General features: G+C 39.4%; 1 pseudogene across 1 annotated transcript; it reads left to right on the forward strand.

Moving 5' to 3' along the window:
• Nucleotides 1-19: 19 nt before the first annotated feature.
• On the forward strand, nt 20-14,723 carry LOC309968289 (protein HP-25 homolog 1-like; annotated as a pseudogene). The gene is made up of 3 exons: nt 20-110; nt 12,943-13,080; nt 14,257-14,723. The product of its transcript is annotated as a protein HP-25 homolog 1-like (transcript).
• The last annotated feature ends 1,318 nt before the right edge of the window (nt 14,724-16,041 follow it).

Genomic DNA, 16,041 nt, shown 5'->3' on the forward strand with positions numbered 1-16,041 from the left:
TATCTCTGGTGCTATAATTATGCTTCTGAAAAAGGGGGACAAGGTGTGGCTAGAAGCAGAAGTTGAAACTGAGAAACCAAAGCAAGCAGAAGTCACTATCTATTTCTCAGGTTTCCTGAATTCATCCCTGAAACTAAGCCTCATGTGAGTCTGCAGCCTGAAAAGGAATAAAGCCAGTTTCTAATTTCTGAAATCTTGGATTTCTTTCATTCCCCATTCTGAGAAAAATAATTGCATGAAAAAAAAAGGCATTTCTGCTTTCATTAAAGCTGGGGCTTGAAAGATGTTATCAGAATCAGGAAATTAACTTGTTCAAACAACCCCATCCTCAAGACCAAGGCCATTCCTATTTACACCATCCCGACTAGAGTTGTTGCCGAAATATCGGCTTCCCTGTGCACCGATGCCGAACAAAAATACGGAGACAGATTTTGGAGGAAAAGAGAGATGGCTTTATTTTTCTGCCAGGCAGAAGGGGGGACACAGCTGAAGAGGTGAAGATTTATGTTTTGATTTGAGCGCTCTAACGTCTAAAGTCTGTTACCAAGTGCTGGAGCCAAAATGGGAAGTGCTTCCTCTAAGATTCCACCCCAACCTGGGAACCCTTACGGAAAATTTTAAATGACTAGTCGACCAATAGCTATGATCCAATGACAAAGAAAAATGGCCTGAAAATGGGTCTCCTACAATTAGATCTTTATTGCCACAGGATGGGGAAAATGGACTGAGGTTCCCTTATGTTCAGGACTTTAAGCCCCTTTTATTATAATCCTGCTCTAGGTGGCTCCATAATCAAAGGCCTGAGGAATCAGAAAACAAAAAAACAAAAAAAAAAACACTCTCCTGACATTCTAAATGATCCTCTTCTAACTTCTCCCAACTCTCAGGGGAAGAGAGGAACCAAGCTTCCCCCACTCCTTCAAGTTCCCTCACTCCTTCAGATTTTTCTGACCAAACTAAGACACCACCTCCCCAGAGGGACAATCCCTGTTGGGACAACATTTAATCAGCCAGTCTGCCCCTGTTATTAGAGCCAATTTGAGCACTATTTGGTCTATATTTTAGCTATGAAACCATGACCACAGAAAGAGAAAGATGATTTTTGACAGTATGGCCACAATATTCTTTAGACTCTGGAGAAAATCGGTTAAAATAAAACTGTTCTTAAAATTGCAAAACGAATTCTTTTTACATGTGCAATTAGAAAAAGCTAGCTTGTTAAAATACTTTTCTTCAAAATTCTGACCCTGAGAGAACAAAAATATGCCTAGGACAAAGCTTGGAGTTAACTCTTATCATGTCCTTGAGCTACAAACATAGCCCACTTTGCCTGAGACTTCAGCCTTGGGTTAATTAATAGAACTTCAAGCCAAGAAAAACAAAAAAAAAAAAACAAAAAACGGCAAACAGACATTTTAAATCTCAGGTGGAAACTATGAGATCTCGTGTCTGTCTGGATATATGTGTATGTCTCAGTATGTGTTTTTGTCTTTGGATAATGTCACTGAGGTTAATTTGTAAATGAGCTCTATTTAATTGGCTTAAAAGAAAAGTAAGCGCTTACAAATCAAACAATTCTAAATACAAGAAAAATTAAATAAATTTCAGGTTCACATGAACTGGGAAATATTCAATATAAAATTAATACCTGGTATTTTTTTTCTTTTGTAAATTTATTTATTTTGGCTGTGTCGGGTCTTCGTTGCTGCATGCGGGCTTTCTCTAGTTGGGGTGAACGGGGGCTACTGTTCGTTGCGGTGCTCGGGTTTCCCATTGCAGTGGCTTCTCTTGTTGTGGAGCACGGGCTCTAGGCACGTGGGCTCAGTAGTTGTGGCGCGCTGGCTTAGTTGCTCTGCGGCATATGGGATCTTCCTGGACCAGGGCTCAAACCCGTTAAGGTGGATTCTTAATCACTGCGCCACCAGGGAAGTCCCTAATACCTGGTATTAGTGTTTAAGTTTCTTGATCTAATTAATATAGACATGTCTTTCCAGCCATCAACATTAAGTATAATACTTTCATTGTGCCTAGGTTTAGTATAAACTAAATAAGATCTTATTATATTTGTTACAAATTTGTCAGCAATAAAAATAACTCGATAAGAAGAAACTTTTAAGAAAAAAAATTGCAAGTGAGATAAGAGCTTTGGGTGAACTTTTTAGGAATAATTATGTTTTAGGCATATTTACTTAAGAATGATCTCTCCAGATATTCGACAACTTGAAAATTTAGAGTTGTGCTAACTTAAATTAAAGGATGGAAGTTTATTAAATAACTAAGCCATTTCCAAATAAAATAAGATACTGAAACATTAATTACTGAACACTGGCTTCCTTTTACAGAGAAACAAAAGGTTTAGAACTATTAAAAAATGTGTTTGGTGCCACACTGAGATATTTTCTATAAGAAAGCACATTCTTCAGAAATTATTATTTGGATGTATGTTTACCAATCTACAGAGTGCTGATATAAAGGACAGTTCATGGTTGCTTAAGGAAAGTAAGATGTATGTTTTTAATAAAGAAGGTATGAGGAATGGAATTGCAGTTTATTAAGAGAAAAGGAAGTAGGTCTAACTTACAGGTGGTTGTCTCTGAATGGGAAAATAAAGTGATGGATACAGAAAAGTAATAAAAAAGTTTGTGGAAAGTGGACCCTGAGAAAGGAGTTTTATGTATGGTAAAAATTTTCTTAAGACGTTGAACTGCCTTGGATGACAGATTTTAAGCTTCTTTACCTTTTAAGTGATTAGTTCGATATTTGCCTTTAAAATCTTTTTTTAATTTAATTTAATTTATTTATTTATTTTTATTTTTGGCTGAGTTGGGTCTTCGTTGCTGTGCTCGGGCTTTCTCTAGTTGCGGTGAGCGGTGGCTACTGTTCGTTGTGGTGTGTGGGCTTCTCATTGTCGTGGCTTCTCTTGTTGAGGAGCATAGGCTCTAGGCATGTGAGCTTCAGTAGTTGTGGCACGTGGGCTCAGTAGTTGTGGCTTGCGGGCTCTAGAGCTCAGGCTCAGTAGTTATGGTGCATGGGCTTAGTTGCTCCACAGCATGTGGGGTCTTCCCAGGCCAGGGCTCGAACCCGTGTCCCTTGCATTGGTAGGCAGATTCTTAACCACTGCACCACCAGTGGTTAAGCCCCTTTTAAGATCTTTTATTGTTACTTTGGCTAAGTGAATAGCTATTGTTTCACAGTGATGTATGATCTTATCTGACTGAGTGTTTTAAACCCTTTTGATTTTTTTGATAAAACTTCCCAAATCAAATTGTGATGAAGTTTTTTTGACCTCTAGCTAACTTTGGGGTGCTTCAAAGGGCCCCTGAAACATCCCAAAGAGAGATATTATATTAATTTGGTTCATTTGGTTATGTTAAAAGTACACAGGAAGTATTGTCAAATGTGTAATAAATCTTCTTAGGTTATATTGTATGTTAATTGTTACTAATATAAATATTCTAGAAATTATATGGAGTTTCAAAAAAAATTCTAATATGTCCTGATAAAATGTTATCAGTCATAATTCTAGTTATTATCTTAAGTGTCATATGTTACAACAGTAACCAAGTTACCCTGTTAATTACATTGTAATCAGATTTTAAACTTGCCTTAAGTCTTTTGTCATTATAGACACTTACGGTTTCACTCTGATGCCTTTGCAAAAATGCTTCCTCTTCAAGATTTATAAAAAGGACTTTTGGGGCTTCCCTGATGGCGCAATGGTTGAGAATCTGCTTGCCAGTGCAGGGGACACGGGTTCGAGCCCTGGTCTGGGAAGATCCCACATGCCACGGAGCAACTGGGCCCGTGAGCGACAACTACTGAGCCTGCGCGTCTGGAGCCTGTGCTCTGCAACAAGAGAGGCCGCGATAGTGAGAGGCCCGCGCACCGCAATGAAGAGTGGCCCCTGCTTGCCGCAACTAGAGAAATCCCTCACACAGAAACGAAGACCCAACACAGCCAAAAATAAATTAATTAATAATAAAAAAAAAAAAAAAGAAAAAGGACTTTTGGATAAATACAAGTTTCTGACTTTCAGACCATAATGCTAAACTGGGTATAAAGAAGCTCTTCTCCTCAAGCTACTTATGGTTTACAGCAACTTGGTAATTTACACCTATGGGTAAAATTAAAACATTTATCTTTTCTCTCTATCTACTCCCTCCAGGGATTGGAAACTCTTAGGTCCCCAGCACCTTTATCAGATAAATTAGGAAGGCTACCTCACTAACAGGTACAGAAATCTCAAGGTATTTTTGGGACCTTGAAAAGGGAGGAATTCACCTAGATCTGGTAAGCGAAATCTGTGACAAGCCCTTAGAGTGACTTTCCTGAGAGGTCTTTTAAAAGTTCGGTCTGAGATTCCTTCTAAAAGTTTCAGCAAGCAAAAAGCCTATATGATCCATTACAGTTATATAAATCATCAGGCCAAGTTTACTGAGACCAGTCTGAAATTTGGTTCTCCCTCTCTGTTAAGAGAACAAAGTTTTCTTGGGATGCTGCTTTAATAACAGACGATGTAAATTTCTTTGCCTTTAAGTGATTTACATTTGCTTTTAAAATCTTTTGTTACTTTGGTAAAGTAAATAGGTATTATTTCACAATGATCTGTGAAGATTATGGCACACGTAGGTAAAGTCCATTCTGCTTCCACAAAAATTAACCCCTCAGTGTCAGACTTTTGCCATCCTGATGTCCTTAACACATGACAACAGTCTACCCCTAAATCAGGGAATTTAAAATGGATAAACATTAGCCGTCAGACAAGCAGGGCTGTGGAAAATCCAGGATGGCTGCTTGGCTTTTTCCAGCTCCCTGACAAACCTCATTTTTTATTTGATGGGATAAAGCCTTCCCTGGCTGCAGGGTTAATGCCCTCACAATGAAGTAAAAAAATTATGTTTTACTGAATATTAAATTCTAGTTTTGTGAATGAAGGTCTGTGTTTACCAAGACTCACTTCCCAGATAGTTCCTTGCTGTTACGTTATATTGCTAAAAAGTTTAATTGAATTATTAAAGGACACTCTAAGTTTGTATCTAAAGCTTATCTCAGTAATCTGTCTTTGGATGAAGATCAGATGGCCCACGACCTACAACCAGGGGATTATACATACTGGAAAAGACATAATTTAAAGGACTATCTCCAAACTGGATGGAAGTACCCTTATCAGGTACTCTTAACTAGCTCATACACAGTAAAACTAAAGGGAATTAACTCTTGGATTAATTTCCACTCACAAAGGGCCCCTGCACTGGACTGTCCTATAGAGAGGACGGGTGACCTCAAAATCACCTTAAAACAACGCTCAAACAGAGGAGAAGCTACACTCACACCAGGATGAGAAAAAGACAACATCAGAAGTAGACAGCTTACCAAAGATCCTGGGCCTGACTCATATGCTCATTTATAATGTCTTCTCGACTTCTTGGACCTTTGCATATGCATCAAATGTTTTTCTATCATAGGCATGATCTTATGCTCGTTTTAAAAATCCATCCAATTGTTGGGTTTGTGGCCAATTACCCATGTCTAGTACTTCTGGGTTACTTGAGTGGATTTATCCACTCCAAGGCTCTAATTGGTTGACTCTTAGGAAATTTATCTTAAAAGGAAAATTATAGTCATGTTCAGGCCACTACTGATATTACTAGACGAGATCCCCTCACCCGACCAATTAACAATACCTCCTCTGACCCTGACCATAAATATGAATTTTCCTCTATTACTCAAAGTTCAATCAGAGCAATAAGCAAAATTTCAGCCAAGGAATAAAGCCTCCCACAATTATGGGATGGATTTATGTAATTAACACCAGGCTATGGTAATTTAAGTATAAAGGGTCCTCTATGCTGGGAACAATTAAATCATACTAAGGATAATCAGTCTAGTAACACTAGGAAACGGGGCTGAGTACCTTATGGACAATGCCAATTATAATTTCCGTGAAGAATAGGGATTGGTACAAAAGAGACTAAGACGACCTGGGATATACTGGGCTGTGCTCAGTGGACGTTCTTGGCTTCATTCTTACTTATGACTTTATTAATACTGCCAGCTATGTTATTTGTATTCTGCCTATTTCAAAAAATTATTGTTTCTTATGCTACCAAGTGTGTGACTGAGCCTCTGATAAAATGATGATGTATAGTTTCATGTGAGATCAATGATTGCAGTAGTCTAACTCTAGATACGAAAAGAAGCAACAAGAGGGAATATTGTCCTGGACCATAAGAGACTAGGAAGACTGGTGGTCCAGAGACTTTTGGATACGAGTAAAGGCCTAGACCAGTAATAGCACGTGGAATGGCCTATCAGCAAAATCTTCGCCAGACCTGGGAATGAGCACTCCTAGCAACATGGGACAAAATGGTCATGAAATGCCCCAAACCATGGTTGAAATTATGACCATAAAGGGGCCCTGCTGACTGAAAACTGACACTTGCCATCTACTTCTACAAGGATTAAATCATGAGGTGCTGTAGCTGGTGACCTTCAACACCACCTACAAGGAGGTGAAATGAGGCCCTCTGTGCTCTGGGAAAAACTCACAGGACAGGCCTTCAGAGAGTTAAATACTTTCAGGAGAAGATTTTATGAGCCCCAATTCTTGCATCTTCTCATACCTAGAGAAACACTTCATTAACGGTGACACTATGGCGTGATTTTAGGCAAGTCCTTTTATTGCTAAGAACTTGAGTTTTCTGAGCTGTGTTAGATTTGGGATGTCACCAGCCATTCTCAAAACAATGTCTGCTGGTAGCTGGAAAGTGCAACCTTACTTCTTAAAGGTCTCCTCTCGTAACTGTTATACTTTTAGATGATAAAATTACTTTAGATCATTAGTTAACAAAAAGAGAAAACACATGTAGTGACCAATAGCTCCTGTTATTTATATGTTAATACCACATCAAAGGTTAACACCTACTTTGATGAAACTAGATAACCGGCTCCCTGGCTACACGTCTCCCCAAAGTGCCAGGCCTAGACTGGGTTTCAGACTTATTCTCCTAAAAAGAAATGAGATCTATTTTGTCTATTAATGTTTAGGTGTCACTCCTCCAAATACTTCTAACAGGGTCTGTTACACCTACATCAATCACACTGAGCTAATAGAAGAGGACATAAAATTATTTATATGAACACACCAAATGGCTCCATTCCTTTAGACAGCGTAACCAAGTGCTGACTCTATCTAGATCAGGATCAAAATTACTACCAAACGTAACACGGCTCTTAATCCTGCATGGGCCCCCAGCTACAATAATTCTTTTACTAATCTTTGGCCTCTGTTTTTCTAAACTACTTGTTAAATTCTGTCTCTTCTGGATTACAATAGGATCACATCAAGATGATGGTGATGCAGAGATTCCGGCCATTTCTCAGAACAGATCCTGCCAAAAACAACAACAGAAGTCACCCCGGGGCCCTTAATAAGACAGGGCAAGAGCTCCGTGACCCCAGCTAAGTAGGGTCTACGAGCCCCATGCCAGCCTGAAGAAGCTACAGAAGACAGACCATCATCCTTCATCCTCCCAATAAAGATTTCTTGGGGTTCACGTCTCTCAGGGGGGATTTGAAATAGGAGATAGATGGGCCCCTGGGCCGGAGAGCTGATGTTTGTCAAGTGGAGGAAAACTGAAGTTTTGTCCTCAGCCAGACAAGAACGACGCCTGTTTCCCTTCCTCCGTTGATATGGAGAAAATGAACTAGCAGTGGGGAATTTGTTGCAGCAAAAATAGAAATGAAGTTTTCCCTCTCTTGAGAACAAGGAAAATAAAGAGAACAGTGAACAGGCTAGAGAAGAAACATAACCTGACCTAAAAGAGTTAATCACTCCTAGTTGTTTTTTTTCTTTTTTTTTAACTGTTACTAATCTGTAGTGTCTGTAACTAGATTTGTACATCACAAAGCTAACCTATTACTCTTTAGCACTATGTGAATTACATCCTGCACTCCCTTGTAGCAAATCACCCCTTGTAGCATTTGCATTTCAGAAAAAAATGGTCGCAGGCGGATAACCCAGAGACAAAGGGACCCAATTACCAGGCTGCCTGACTGCCAGCTGTGACTGTTTTGAAATAATGCAAGAAGAAGAATGCAAGACCTTCACTACTCTGATCCTTATCATATACCCCAGACAGCAAGCCCCATGTATAAAGTCTTCTCCGATTCCTGAAGGAGGGGGGGGGACACAGTTCTTGAGGCGCTAGCCTGCTGTGTCTTCCCTTCTGCCTGGCAGGAAAATAAAGCCTTCTCTCTCTTCCTCATATATACACTACCAAATGTAAGGTAGATAGCTAGTGGGAAGCAGCCGCATAGCACAGGGAGATCAGCTCGGTGCTCTGTGACCGCCTGGAGGGGTGGGATAGGGAGGGTGGGAGGGAGGGAGACACAAGAGGGAGGGGATATGGGAACATATGTATATGTATAACTGATTCACTTTGTTATAAAGCAGAAACTAACATACCATTGTAAAGCAATTATACTCTAATAAAGATGTAAAAAAAAAAAATCTCTATCTCCGTATTTCTGTTCGGCATTGGTGCAGAGGGAAGCCGATATTTCAGCAACAGAGTTCATTGGACCCCAGTTCATCCATTTCGGGAAAATGTGATCAATGTACTCTCTCCACTTGCCCTAGTCACATCCTATCTTTTTTCAGAGTTTTTATGTGCCTGAAGATCTTATTCTCTGTACATTCTTCCATGTAAATAATTTTCTGTTACTCACCCCATAGGCTCTGTCAAGCTTATTTGCACTGCTGAAGGGGGCTGAGGCAAAACTGGAATTTTCCCTTTCCAGTAATAAAGGGTAAGTGATTGTGATCATTCCTGTTTTCGAAACATGAGAATGATTTAAAATATTGTATTAGAAAAAGTGACAATAGCTGCTATAACAGATGCACTTACAAATCTCAGTAGCTGAACACAGTGCTCACGAAAATTCTGCAAGGGTATTTCTGAAAAAAAGGCTGAATCTCTTCCAAGTGGTAAGAGAACCAAGGTCCTTCCTTCTTGTGGATGGGCATCTTCTTCCGCATTGCTTCTAGGTTCTCCACTTTCAAAGTAGCTGAGGAGAAAGGAAGATGGATGGGAATACATGGGAGAAATCTATGGACAAGTCTTTCAAGTGGCTCCCATTCTGAGTGCCGATACTGTGTGGGTTGGAAACCAGTTGTATGGTCCCTACTAACTGCAAGGTGAAGAGAGTTTACATATGCAACCAAGATAAAGGAGAAGCAGTTTGGGTGAACAGCTATCCAGTCTCTGATATAGAGATAGAGATAGACATATACATCTATCTATATGTATACAGATATTCTGTTCGCCTTAATAGCATTTCAAAGCTAACGCTATGTTAAGAAAGATACAAGGCTGAATTTAGAGGGAAAACCTGATGCCAGAGAAGTAAAAGGAAATTAAGACACAGGAGCTGCTTTTTCCCCACAGAAGGCATTTTCCAATATGTTCATACATGAGCAGCCATTTAGTCACTTTATGGGACAATGAGGATAGAAGTAGTGACCCAGGAACTCTCCAAGTTGGGGAGTCTCATGAAAAACCCTCCAGGAACTAAGCTCTCCAAGCATTAGACCAAGATAAGAAAGAAACAGAACTAAATCTTCTAAATTTTTCCAACTAGAAGGGAATAGAGGGAATGTGTAAAGGGAATAATATTGCCTTGGTTTCAAGTGAAGCAAATGCAAATGGAAATACAATGTAACTGCTATGTAAATAGTTGTAAATACAATGTAAATGCAATGTAAATACAGTTGACCCTTGAATAACACCAGTTTGACCTTTGATTTTAATATGAAATTAATGTCAAACCATTCAAATTAAATCAAGGTCATTATGACATAAATAAACAAAACAATGGAGAGTGAGAAAATCCATTATATTTTTCAATTATGTTTTAAAATTTTAAACTATAATGCTCATAATCAAACCAGCAGTATAATACATTGTTCTACATGTTAAAATTTTCTTTGTCTCTTTACCATTCTTAGTATCTGTCTCCGTTTCTATTTTTCTTTGTCTTGATTTTATCCCCAATTGTGTTTCACGGTGACTATCCCTGTGTTTACTGTTTTTTCCCATTGAGGCTGTTTTCTGTCCCTTTCCAGATCTCTCTTGACTTATGTCCTTCTTGATCATCCTTGTTCATTATCTTCCAACTGAGTTTACTTCCCTACCTTCAACAATATCAACTGATATGATATAAAGTATGTTTCTTTTTGTTTTTGTTTTTTTTAAAGAAGATGTTGGGGGTAGCAGCTTATTTATTTATTTTTGCTGTGTTGGGTCTTCGTTTCTGTGCGAGGGCTTTCTCTAGTTGCGGTGAGCGGGGGCCACTCTTCATTGCGGTGCATGGGCCTCTCACTATCGCGGCCTCTCTTGTTGCAGAGCACAGGCTCCAGACGCGCAGGCTCAGTAGTTGTGGCTCACGGGCCTAGTTGCTCCGCGGCATGTGGGATCTTCCCAGACCAGGGCTCGAACCCGTGTCCCCTGCATTAGCAGGCAGATTCTCAACCACTGCGCCACCAGGGAAGCCCCTACAGTATGTTTTTGATAGTATCTATTGTTATTAATTATTAATGTTTGAAATATCCAACCAGTGTTTTTAAAGCATTTTAGTTGTTTGCCTTCCCCTGCACACAACTCTTTTATCTCTGCCTCTCAAACTTCCTCTGATTCCACAAAGTATTTGTGGGAGTTTGCCCGAATTCACATATTATCATAGGACAATATAAACAAATACAGGAGTATAGATTTTTTTAAGAAAACTTATAGCAAAGCCCAAAACAAGTAGGCTAAAATGAGGACTGAAGGAAATAAGGTGTAGGTATCAAGACAGTTTTTGAAATTTAGATGAAAATTTGTATCCAAGCTTTATGATGAAGAAGTACAGAACAAAACATAGTCACTTATGCAAATTATATTAATATAGTTTGTGAAGGTCATGCCTTCTTCTTTCTTGAGGGTCTTGAACTTAGGGCAAGAGGAAATCATTTTCCTGGATTTTCATTTATGGACACCAAGTAAGTTAAGCCACAAAGTCCTCATCAACTTTCCTCATCACAATAAAATCAATGAAAGATTTCCTTTTACAGTCAGTTTATTGTCCTAGCATTATATTTTTAGAATAATGCTAGTTTAGCTCAGCAAAATCAACTGAATGTATGATTTTAATTTAATTCTCTGTGTGGCCTTTGTGTGTTTGTATGTATGTATGTGTGAGTATGTGTGTGTATCTATTTTGGAATCAGTAGGAATGGAATGGGGGAGTCAGTGGCTGTAAAAAAAAGTTGTTGCCTACTTATATCCACCAAGACATAGACAATCCAGCCCCTTATTTGTGTGAAAGAACAAATCACCCAAGAGTCTGGAGATGTGCATTTCAATGCTGGTTCCATCCTCAAAAACTGAGAGCCTGGAGAAAGTACAGCCATCACCTTTTCTAGGCCTCAGTTTCTCCTTCTCTACATGATTGCATGTGATACCAAGCCCCCCACTATTTCATGGAGGAGTTTGGGAAATGTGAAGCAATGGAATGTGCCAAAATGTTCACGATATCCTCACAGCTGTTTTTAAATTGTTTTGAGATATATCCTTAGTTTTCATGTAATAGATTGTCAAAACTCTTTGAATTAACATTCTCTCTGTTTTTTTTTTTTTTTCTCTCTGGTTTTAAAATCAGAATAGCACTCTCCCTGTAAGATAGCAAGAAGAATAAAAGTAATAAGGAATAATTTTAAAGATACATATATAAAGATATATAAAGTACCTGCTAGACTCCAGACAAAGAATATACACATATCTTCTTGAAACTTTAAAAGTATTAAACTAGGCAAGCAGATGCTCCCAGCATCCTTCTATAGATGTGGCTGGGAGAGAAGTTAGGTGACTGCCCTAAGGTCACCCAGAATGGAGGTAACAGTGCTAGGATTTGATTCCACATCCTCTGACTTTAAAAATATGCCCATAAATTAGCATACTTCCTTTCATAAGTTAACTTCAGCTTTGGAAGAGCATCTTTTGAATCAGAAATTAAGGCCAAAAAGTGATGAATATCTTTCTTGAATTAGAAAGGATATTCTAAAAGTTACGGTTACTGACTGATAATTTAACAGTTAGAAGCACTCTACTTTCAAGAGCATATTAATCATGTTAAAGTTGATTGTGTTTCTTGACACAAATTTCTGTAGTTGTTGCATACATTTGTAGCCCATAAAAGTTGATTATTGAGGGCAAGTAGAAGATTCAATGTGTCATAAAGGAGAAAATATAACAAGCGCATTAACAGAAGCTAGTATAATGCAAGCATATTGATCTTATTGGCTTGGTACTTCAAAGTGGAATGAAGGCTACTGCACTGAGTAAAAGTTTTAAGGTGGTGGGAAGTAACAGTTGGCTAATTCAGTATCTGGCATTTGTCGATTCATTTACCATCAAAGAACGATTTGTCATGTATCTTCTAGGTTCGAAGCCCATCCAAGAGATAAAGCAATAAGACAATATAAAATAACACATAGGCAAATCGGGTGCTTATTCATCATCATAAGAAGATTAATCACACCAATTATTTAAAGATCACTGCTAAACAGATGGCAGGAGGCTCTGAGTCCATGAGAGAGGAACTCTGGGGTTTGCATGAGATTGAAAAAGCAGCATGGGTTTCAAATAGGATGAGTTAGCTGATTTTCTTGGATTTCACTGTGTTTGACTTGAAAGCGTCTCAATTCAAAGTGCCTCCTGATCTTGTCTGTATGAGTCACAGCATTGATACATGTAGCATTTCATGGAACTAAAGACCAAAATAACATCAATTTCTTGGAACTGTGAACCATAACTTGACAAAATTTATAGCACAATCTCTTTAAGAGAGGCTGCTCCATCTTCCAAACTATTTGAAACTTCATTCATTTTTCTTCTGCTTCAGGTTTCTGGATTTTAGCTTTATTTGTCCTGTTACTTGTGGCCGATGTCAAATCTTCAGCAGATTCTCAGCTATGTGAACCTTGTGGACCCCGAGGACCTCCAGGACCCAGGGGTCCTCCAGGGCTACTTGGTTTAGCAGGTGGAAAAATTAATGCAATTGCTCTCTTAGCCTCTCATAGTTTCTCTTTGACTGCAATGTTCATAGATTCAGTGAAATCTTCCAGGTGATCTGATGAGAATATTGATCATTGTGGTAAGTCATTTCTTGGTAACAAATGACCATGGTCTCTTTTTCTGAACTCTTAAGAGTCATAGGATTTGTCTACTAAGACGGCTTCCAACCACCAAGAAATCTGTGTGCTCAAACACCTCTTTAGACACACTGGATGTCCAAATTGAGACATAACTCCATCTCTAGACTAGTGTAAAGCACTCCTATTGGTGTCATACAGTGTAGGCGTAAGCCAAGGTTCATACAGTGATACCAGAGTCATGTGGGCAGCAGATACATTGACTTACTGTTATCTTGTCATCTGCTGAGAGGTATGCTGGGCTCAGCTCCCACAGAGATCCCGTCAGCTTTGAATACTTGTACTGAACCTCTAAAGCAAAGGTTTTGAAATCTGGCTGAGCATCAGAATCACATGTTAAACATGTAGGTTCCTAGTCTCCATCCTCAGAGATTCCTCTAAAGGCCCGCAGTGTAGACTGGCCCTGAGTAACTGGGGAACAGGGGTGGGATGGTGTTCCACAACTGGTTCTAATAAACAGGCGTATTTGGATACCACTGTTCAAAATTCCCAGTTAGTTCTGGCAATAGTATGATCCCTGGATTTGTCTGGGTAACTTCCAATAGTGATCCTTAATACTCAGCCTTATAGTAAAGATATATATATACTAATATATATACTAATATATAATTGATATACTAATTCATTCAGTTATTCACTTATTGAACATATTTTGAGTGCTCATTTTACAACTGATACTGAGTATGACATTTAGAAGGAAAATTAATTAAGATGCCTCATTCCCAGTATGGATAAGGAGACAGTCACTTAAGGGAGGGATTACAATTCTTTGTGGTAATTCTTTATACCTATGGTAACAATCAATACCAGATGTGGTACAAGGAGACAGAACTTTTCCAAATCTGGAGGAGACAAGAGAGCCTTCTGGAAGCAGTGATGCTTGAGCTAGGCTCTGACCAGTGAGAAGAAGGGTAGGAAGGAAGAAGCAATTCATGTATTAATACTTTGAAAAATACAAAACCTTAAATTCTATCATTCTTTTTTCTGCTTATTTTGGGATCTAGGACCCCCAGGTGTAACAGGACCAAGAGGTATACCTGGGGTGCCTGGAGCAGTTGAGAAACGCCCCTGTCTACCTCAATCTGCCTTTTCCGTCTAGCTGAGTGGGCCTCTCTCAGGACCCTCCCAGCCCATTGTCTTCCAGGAAGTTCTGTACAACCGTCAGGACCACTCTGACCTGGCCACTGGAGTGTTCACCTGCGGCGTCCCCGGTGTGTACCACTTTGGCTTTGACATTGCGTTGTTTCAGAATGCTGTCAAGGTGAGTCTCATGCAGAATGGCATCTAGATCTGGGACGAATGAGCAGAGGCCAAGGACAGCCATGAGCAAGCTTCAGGCAGTCCCATCTTGCAGCTGGAGAAAGGGGACAGGGTCTGGCTGGAGTCTAAGCTGGACAAAGAAGAATCTGAAAAAGGAACTACTCACACTGTGTTTTATGGGGTTTTGCTCAATGGAAATTGGGACAGCTAGGGGTAACTGCATGGTTCTCTCCCTCATGTAACACTGAATTTAAGAAAATAAGCCTCCTACTCCTCTCATCCCAAATGGTTCCTCTAGGATGAAGAGCTCACAAAATCAGTAATGACCAAGTTGAACAAAATGAATGTATTACCAATCGCTGAAACCAGTAAAGACTCATGGTTCATCAATTTGTCAATAATTTCTTATTTGTGATTCCCCAAATTCAAGATCCTAGGTGGCAAAAATGTGGGGAGGGGCATCCCTGGCAGTCCAGTGGTTAAGACTTCACCTTCCAATGCAGGGGGTGCGGGTTCGATCCCTGGTCGGGGAGCTAAGTTCCCACATGCCTCCTGGCCAAAACGAAAACATAAAACAGAAGCAATACTGGGACAAATTCAATAAAGACTTTAAAAAAATGGTCCACATCAAATAAAAAATCTTTTTAAAAATGTGGGGAAAAAAAGAGTGAGGTAGGAAGCTGCCCAGCCATGTTGTTGTTAAATATACCAGGAAAACCCTCATTCAGCTCCTTTTTGAAGCCTGCCCCCGCCACCCCCAGAGGACAAAAACTTTGCTCAAACTCTCAAATGTATTCTGAGAATTAAGGATATAAATATAGAAGTAAATATCTCTGGCAGAGATGTTAAGTTTGCTTAAAAGACCAAATGAAGATGCTCTTCACCAGATGAGTCTCCCAAAGCATAACTGGGCGGGTGATAGAGGTGAGGGAATTTCTGTGGCTTCAGAGTTTTCCGATTAATTATTAATTTACTTCAGGCTGCTACGTACCCAATATCCCTTCTTCTACCAATTTTTATTCTAGCTAAATTCGTTTGCATTGCCTCAACGAACATGGTTAAAAAATGCAATTTGACCAGCTTCTGTTACATTCAGGGTGGCCATAAAAAACACCATCCTTTCTGGTGAGATGTAAGCGCATGGTACTTGCGGGAGTCGTATTTAAGAGGGAAAAGACTCAACTGGCTTATGTCTTTGGCCCTTGGCCTCTGCCCTTTGCTTTCTCCATTTCTTTTCCAAAGGGTGTAGATGCAGGTCTTAACAGCTGCAACAGCCATCCTGCAGGCATCAAATCAAAGCCCCATATTCCATGCTGGAGCAGGAGGATAAAAGTAACCACATTGTTTGTACACTGACATGAGCATCTAAGCCAACTTCGTACTACTGATGACCAGACTTTTAAAAAAATATTGGTGGGTTTTGTTTCTTTATTATTGAATTATAACTTAAATATAGTAAAATGCAGAAATCTAAAGTACACAGCTTGCTTAATTTTATATGCATACAAACATGGACCCACCATCCAGAT

Source organism: Leucopleurus acutus (assembly GCF_964270905.1).
Source record: "Leucopleurus acutus genome assembly, chromosome: 11".
In the NCBI taxonomy this organism is placed as follows: domain Eukaryota; kingdom Metazoa; phylum Chordata; class Mammalia; order Artiodactyla; family Delphinidae; genus Leucopleurus; species Leucopleurus acutus.